Here is a 9,135-nt window from a genome sequence, read left to right as displayed (position 1 = left end):
TTATTATGGTCTGTTTCAATTAGTATGCTAATTTAAAACAGATTGTTTTTTTCAGAGTGTTCCTCAGGTGGTATCAGCATTAAGTAATGTTATTCCGTACTGGATCAAAACAGGGATGAAAGGAATTATTTACTGTGTCATGGATGTTAATTAACTGAAGGGTGGTGTGGATTCATTTGCACGTGGGTGTCTAACGAAATCCATGACACTTTCTGTCAGTCACCTTCAAGTAAATATATTTTTTTTATTTATATATTTACGTTTTAAGCCATTTAGAGGAAAGTACAAAGTAGTATTATTGTGAACATATTGTGTATGTATAGAATAAAAAAAAAATATAATTATATTTTATATTTATTATATATTTATACACACACATACCCATCCATATATATATATATTATCATTTTCTTTTTTACTGATATATATATATATATTTTGATTTCGACTTTAAAATTTTTTTTTTTGATTTTTTTTAAACTTGATTTTTTTTTTTTTTTTTTTTTATGTCTGCGATTGAAAAAAAAAATGTTGACATTTTTTTTTTTTTTTTCTTTTCGTGTTAGATGCTTTTTTGGCAAAGCCACTTAGAGGAAAATGCATAAATACATAGTCAAGGATATCATCCACTCCGATGAAACCAGACCATAAAGTGCCCAAAAGAGCAGCGTGCCAGTCGATGCAGCTGAGCTGGGATGTGTGCTTTAATGGTTTGTTGACTTCAGTCTGTGGAGGTCCAGACTCCTGCAGTACTGAGACTTTTCCACACACTGACAGGAGATATGTCCTCATTTTATCCTTTTTTTGCTACTGTTGTACCATCTTTAGACAGGAAAAAGCAGTGCCTCCTCCCATCTGCGTGGTTACATTACCGTGTTGTTCAAAGTCTTTATTTTATTCTAGACCATGTTGCTACAGAGAGTTTGACCCTGGTAGCTCTGTGAGACTAATTGCTCCATAAATTGACCTGTAGACATGTTATCCACTTCGCTCCCAGCTGGAGTTCAGACTCACTCGCATCCCCACTTTTTACTAATGAGTGTAAATGCTGGAAAAAGAGAAATTTTAAAAGGCGGAAGACAGCAGGCTCTGCCGGGTCAGCAAATAGACATATTTTAGAAGAATATTCAAGTCAAAAGAATAAGAAAATTTGCCTTAAATAGGAATACAAAGATTAATTCAGTCTAGAGCTTGAGACTGAAGAATATTTCTGAGATGCTATGAATTTCTGGACAATCGATAATCAACAATTCGGATATTAATGTGATATTAATTATTTTTTCTCCCTTTTGAACCTAAAAAATAGCTAATTCATTAGAAAATACTTGTCGATTAAAATGCATGAAATATTGTAATAATATTTATTATAATAGAAATTCGTGCCATATATCATAGAAAAGGTTTTATCAGAAGAATAGACTTGTTTCAGTCACAAACTACAGTGATTTGTGAATGGAATCAGTTTCTGCCATTTAAAAAAAAAACAACAACTCACAATTCTCACAAATGCCAAGTTTCATATCTCAGAGTTTTGAGAAAAAAAGTCTAAATGGTGAGATGTTAATGAGAGAAATAAGGTCAGAAATGTGAAAAATAACATTTGAGTTGTTACACACTTGCAATGTTGACAAAGTCAGAATAGCGAGTTATAATCTCCAGACTGAGATGTTAATGCAAATTTATGAGAAGTTAGAATACAGTTACAAACTTGCAATTCTGAGAAAAAATAAAAGAAAGAAAAAAAAAGCATGATATAATCATGCAATTCTGAGAAAAGGGTCTGAATTGTAAGATGTTTACTCAAAATTGTGAGATACTGTCTTAACTGAGAATTGTAAGTGTTAGAAAAATGTTAAATCCACAATTTTGACTTTAAGTAGTGGAAACAGGCTTCCATAGGAATGTTCATATACAACTTGCATTTAAAAACACAGAATGGTAAAGAATGCTTTAAGTTAGGCATTACTAGCTTCATACTACGCTGCTGGAAGGAACACAGAGCCGAGGATAATCGAAAGAGTCTTTATTAATCGAACATGGAGAACAGGAGGAAGACACACGTACTTGACTGGTAGACCCGACAAAACTAAACTGAAAGGACTAGGGTTATAAAGGCAGGATAATAGGGGAAACACAAGTGTATGGAATGACTAAATTAACGGGAACATGGAACACATGGGGAAGAAACTACAGTAGACACACCTGGAATCAAATTAACAAACCACGGGAGACAGAAACTGGGTCACAGGGGCAAAAACACACACAGACAAGTCCATAGTCCTGACACTAGCCAGATAAATTACCGTCAGTTTAATCTAGCACCCTGAAAATGCAGTGTTCTTGGCATGAGTTGCTAAAAAATCAGACAAAGATGTCCATAGGTCCACTGCGTGAACATGTTAATGGTTTACAGATGGGTTTTTTTTTTTTTTAGTAGCACTGAATAATATATTAGGCACCAATATAATGTGCACATAGTATTTATTCAGTTATTTATTTTTGTGGAACTAGTGTGTCTTCACTGAATATGACTCATATGAGTCTACAGAGATGTGAGCATGCTGTCATACACTATGATCCTCATGAATACCGCTGGCATACTTTAAATGAGACGCAGTCACGCAGACTGTGATGTTAATGTGGCTTATTTGCATAGAGCGAATACTTCCAATGCAATACAATTATTGTAAAAGCACCGCATGTGTGTAATCAATCAAAAATTAATCCAAAATGGAATTTTTGAGGTATTGTACTACAGACATGAGGTATAATGGCGATAAATAGGCGCAATGAGTCATGCGGTCTTGCATTTATTTATACAATATACATCTTATACATATTTAATTTAGTCATTATTCAAGACTGTGGTGTTGTGACACAATAGTAATTGACTAAATAAAAGTGTTGCATAGGTGATTAGTGTGATGGCTTCAGAGTGAGTTCACAGTGCTCTACTTTCTCCTACTGCAGTAGTGGGACGTTTTATCTGATTTCTCTAGTCAGCATAAAACACAAGGTATTGGGTACTATCTGTTCTATAACAACTTCTTCTCTTCCTCTGTACAACAGGCCACTGGGACTCATGCATATGTGAATTTGCTTATGAAATACATTCATTGGTGCCTGTTTTATAGGAATAATTCAAATAAAATAAAAATTCTGTAATCATTTATTCAGCCGTTATGACTTTCGCTCTACTACTAGAAAAGTCAATGACAAATAAGAGTGTCCACAGTAAAGAAAAATATCATGCTCTTAGAAATGTGGTCTTTGAATTCATGTTGGCTTTGGAAAAAAGCTTTTTTTGAACTATTTTTGTCTATAAAAAGGTCAAATTATGATATTTTTGGAGGCATATTGACTTTGATATACATTAATGAAAGTATGATATTATTTCTTGACTTATTATTTTCCCCTGCATGTTGATTGCACCACATTATTTTGTACATGACTTTGGCTGGCAAAAGATTTTTAAATATTCATAGGCCTTTATGGTAAATTTGGTTTTGTAAATAAATATTCTTTTTTCTAAGAAACACAATAATAAAAGCTTATGGCAGATATCATATAAGAGGTGTATTAAAACGCATTTAATGTAGAATTGCATTTATAATGTATTTTTGAATAAATGAATAGGATGAGCATCACATCATTGATGCAGAACACAAAATGTGATGTTTAGCAGAATGTTAACGCTGCTCTTTTCCATGCAGTGGATGTATATTACAGTATGCTAGTTAGCAGCTTAAATTAATGAAGCAGTTTTACTGGTTTTTCTTTTTTTTTTTTTTACACATTGCACACATCAATACAAAACCCAGATGAATATTTAGGAGATCATTTATCTTATCATTACCTTTCATTAAGTCTCAGAAGCCACTCACACCCCGGCCTGACACTGTAGCCAAACGATAACTCATTTCTGAACAGTGACCTAGGTGGGCAATTAAGCATAGGGAGAGGGCTGAGAGAGAGAAAACATCTAACATACATGCCACTAATTGAGGCGCCAAGACAAGAATGACTAATGTGGAGGCACGCAGTTGAGGGAATTAGAAGCGTACTGCACCACTTTCACTCGCGCTCTCTTTCTTTTCTCTGTGCAAATGTCTCTGGATGCTGGGGGCACCTGTGCTTTCATTACCAGACACCGCTGAGCTCTATTAGTTTTGAGAGACTGAGATCAGTCCAAATGAGTGAGAGACAGTAGCTTCCCTGAGCTAGCAGATGCTGTTTACTAAAACATAAAGGGATAGTGTAGCCCCCCCAAGATGAGAATTTCATAATTATTTACTGATGCCCATGTCATTCCAATCCTGTATGTTTTTCATTCTTCAGTGGAACACAAAAAGAGACATTTAGCAGAATGTCAAAGCTGCTCCCTTCCAAATAATAAAAGTGAATGGGACAGACTTTGGTTCTACTTGTGAAAGGTCAATGACAAATATGAGTGTCCACAGTAAACAAAAGAAAAAATGTATTTTAAAAACATACACTATTATTCAAAAAGTTCAGGTCAGAAAGATTTTTTTTTTTTTTTTGCAAATCGGCTTATTTTTGGTCAGAAATACTATAAAACTATAATGTCGTGAAATTATATTACAATTTAAAATAACTGTTTTCTATTTGAATATATTTTAAAATGTAATTTATTCCTGTAACAATAAAGCTGAATTCTCAGCATGATTACTCCATTCTTCAGTGTCACATGATCCTTCAGAAATCATACTGATACGCTGATTTGCTTCATTTCTTATTAACCATTGGGCTGCTTAATATTTTTGTGGAAATCATGATACATTTTGTTGCTTACTGAAAGTGGACTGGAGACTTGTTTTGTCAAGCTTCAAAATGTCAAAAGCACCATAAAAGTATCATATGACTTTTGTATGATATTTCAATTCTTATGAAAACTTTTTTTCAGAAACATAATTTGTCAACATTCACTAAGATAGTCATTCATTCCAGGATTTTAATGTGAAATCAAGTGATCCAAAGCCTGGTTTATATTTATGTTAAGTGTGTGGGACAAAAAGAAAATTAATAGAGGTGTAATAATAATATTTAATTACTATGTGCAGTGCTGAATATAGTGTATAATAAGATGAATATTTGCTAGTGTCATTAACGCCTGATTTCACCAGTAGACTCATTTAAATAAATAGATTTTTTCATTGTGTATGCACTTATACAAATATTTTTAGTGAATGCAATCACTGATAATAATATAATTCACTGAAAAAGCAAAAAAATATTACAAGAATACATGATATAGTTGATAAATATAATGCAAGCTATTGCGTCACAATTCAATATTTTCAGCAAAGCAGAATTATGAGTATTTCTATGCTGGTGTCACCATTTTCTTGTGCATAAGGGACCAGAACCACAATTTCAGAATTATTTACAGGTAATTGTACTCTTATACTTTCACTAACACTAATTAAGTACATCATGATTGTTGGTTGGTTTCACTGCAAAATAACAAAAATAATGCTGCAAATATCACAGGAATTTTCATTTTAGGTCACAAAAATCTAAAAAAGTTCCACGGAATCTTGGTGGGACTGAAAAATCTTACTTAACAGTCATGGTCTCCATTTACTTACACTGCATGGAAAGAAGCAGCTCTGACATTCTGATATAAATCACTCATTTTGTGTTCCTCAGTCATACGGGTTTCAAAGGACATGTGTGTACCTGTTAAAACTCAACCTGAGTGTGAAACTTTCACATGGATATGGAATGAGAAATTTTAATTGGTGTGAATGGTAATTTAACTTCTGGATTTTTCTGAAAAATACACAAGACCACAGGAACCGACATGAACATATTGCATTGGTTATTTTAATATCTCTCAGGGCCATTATTGAAACTTCTCCTGCAACTGTGTTCTTTCTCCCTCTTCTGTGCCTGTTGGATATTGCTTCACAGTCTTAGTTCACGGCTATAAACAGTCACCAGAACAGATGGCTTTTCCAACTGCAAGCTGTAATCGTGTCAGATCCATCTGCTCTTACTCAATATCACTTCCTGCTTAGATGGGGGTCCACAGGACCCGTGTCACACCTGCAACTTCCTGTTTCCCCTCACCTGATTTCCTGCTCCACTGCCCCTGCTGTGATCATTTTGTTCAAATATGAAAAGCTTAGAGAGAAAAGTTGCTTTGAATAAACGGATGGTTTGATGGATATGTGAGTATGGATGAATGGATGGTTTCATGGATGGCTGGATGTGCAAAATGAAATGAGGCACATTTGGGGGTTTTACATAACGTTTTCTTCTAAATGTTCCCCAAAGAAGATGTGTTTCAATAATGTCTTCAAGTAATAGTGTACCCCCAAAAAAATAAAAGATCACTTGCACACCTTCATGTTGTTCCAAACTTATATGAATTTCTTTTTTTTCAGTGGAACATTTTTCATTTTTATTTACTTTATTTTTTTATCAATAATAATATTAATAATAATTAATGATTATTAATAACAAAAACAATAATTAATAATAATGATATATTATAATGCTATTAATATAATGTATTATTATAATTATTGCATACTTTATTGTTGTTGTTATTGTTGTCAATAATATTAATTATAAAAAATAAGTATAATAGTTATTATTATTATTATTATTATTATTATTATTAATAATATTAACATTAACAATAATAATAATAATAATAATCAGCATTGTAATAATTAACCGTAACCATAAAATTTGGTAACTTTAATATTTACTTTATTATTATTATTATTGTTGTTGTTGTTGATGATAATATTATTGATGTTATTGGTGTTGTTGATAAAAGAATAATAATAATAATAAACCTTACCATAAAAAATTACTTTGATATTTACTTTATTATTATTATTATTTATAATAATGTGAAACATGAAAACCCTTAGGGTGATTAAATGGTAACAGAATTGTAATTTTTAGGGGGTGAACGTGCATAAAGAAAATGTCATTTATTAGGCAGCTTTTCCAAAGTCTGGCAAAGTCAAACCTCTTCCATCGGGCGAATGCCGTAAACAATTTTTCTTTTGTTGTTAAGAAGTAAACTATTCTCCACAGGATGCCTGATGAGAAGAATCCAGGAGATGGTCTCATACTGTGCAGGGGAATGTCACTCACTCTCGAGAGGCAGTTACCGTTCCTCATCAGCATATCAACCACTGCACATAATCTCAAAAAAAAAACATTTACATACTCGTGTGTCAGTCATTCATAATCTTGAATTTAAATAATGGGGAGAAAGGTAAGTGGCAGGTGGAATATGGTAGCTGGAGTGTTTATGGGTCTGTGTGTGATTGGTAATTAAGCTTGGGCTCTGTGTGGGTAATGTGTGTTGATTACTGGGCACTGACCAGTGAAATGTGAAGGACAGAGAGAGCAGTCGCTGCTGTGAGGGACCTACATTGAGTGCTTTTAAAGCCCAAGTCCCTTGTAAGCGCAGAGGCATCCATATTTCAAGCCGTACGGGACACATTTGCATTTTTTAATTCGTATTTCAGGGTACGGTTTTCATCTTTTTTGCAAGAAGGTAGTTATTATGAAAAATTAAATGCAGAATGTTTTCTGAATGTTTCTGCAGTTTTATATCACTGTAAAAATGTTGGTAGATCCAAAAAATCTGGTAGCATGTAAATTGACAGTTTAAATCAACATGGCTGCATTAGGTCACACCAATAAAAGTAATTTTCTCCTTGAAGACACTTTTCACTTTGTGCAGTGTGCATTTATGTTGCAAGCTTAAGGGAATTTTCATACAAGCTGAGTAGCACAAAATAAAATAGTTCCCTTGTTTTCTTTAAAAAATTTAAGTTATGCTGAGGCACTTACAGTAAAAGTGAATGGGGCCATTTTTATATTATTTATTATTTTTATACAATTATAATTGCAAATTGTATAATTTTGTGAAAGCCCAAAATGTTTTTCTGTTAAAACCTTTGTATTATTTACGTTGTAAAGCTGTTTGAAACTCTCTCTCTATCTTTTTTTTCAGTGGTTTTAGGGTTCACAGTGTTTCATTGCCGTGGCAACAACGTAAAATTGGACATAACTTCACACAGAAACGGTCAGTAAGTGATTATTTTTTCCCACACTAAAATCATATTAATGTAAACTATGGATAAACTGAGGATATGAAAATAATAATATTGAACATATTATAAATTATAATAATAATAACAATTTATTGTTATTAATAATAATCAATAATAATGAATCATATCCATAGATATGTTGTGTATATTAAAGTTAGCAAGTTTTAGTGTAAGGTTAATTATTAGCATTAATAGTAGTGATATAATGCAATATAATGTAATATAAGTAATATAATGATTAGTAGTACTAGTATTTTTCTTGTAAAAAGTCATAGTATTGTGGACTAAAATTTTAATTGTGTCTATGTTCACACTTTGATTGTAAGTGTCTCAATGCAGCTCTTTTCAGTTTTGGAGGGTCACATGAAAATTAATTTTGTGGTAATCAGCATTATTATTTTAATATACAAAGCAGTTACTTTTCAGTTATAAATGAGAAAATAAATTGAAGACATTCATAGGGATAACTGAAATAATTTTTCAAATGTGCACCGTAGTGGACTAGCCTTGAATAATCCAAAGGTTCGTGAGGCAATTGTCATCCCTAACCCTTTCCCACCAGGCATGAACTCTCGAGGTATGGAAGTCACGGCCAACAGACTGGATCTCAGCGTTCCCTTCCTCTCTTTTGTCCCAGGGGTCTGTCTGTGGCGTCCATCCAGTTTGAACTCGCAGGTAAGCCCATGCTGTATCTCTGCTCGGGACGTGTGCACCCTGCCATCTGGGCAGGTGCTGCTCCTATGTCCTATCCTCCGATTCGTTTAAAATCCCGGCTGGTGGGTCAGTGCCCCATATGTGACGGAGTGCTGGTTTCAGCTCTGAAAGGGGCTAGGGGCCAGCAACCCCTCAGAGAGGCAAGATAGTAGCATGACATTAAAAAGGCTTCTGGGTCATACTTCATAACAGGTCTAATCAGAAGTTCATGCTCATTCAAACAAAGGGTGCCCCTCTCAGTTTTACTTATTTATTTATTAACCCTTTTTTATACACTACTGTCCAAAAGTTTGGGGTCAGTAAGATGTATTAT

This window comes from Cyprinus carpio, chromosome A25, assembly GCF_018340385.1.
Source record: "Cyprinus carpio isolate SPL01 chromosome A25, ASM1834038v1, whole genome shotgun sequence".
In the NCBI taxonomy this organism is placed as follows: domain Eukaryota; kingdom Metazoa; phylum Chordata; class Actinopteri; order Cypriniformes; family Cyprinidae; genus Cyprinus; species Cyprinus carpio.
The sequence above is the reverse complement of the archived record's forward strand: the minus strand, read 5'-3'. Positions refer to the sequence as shown.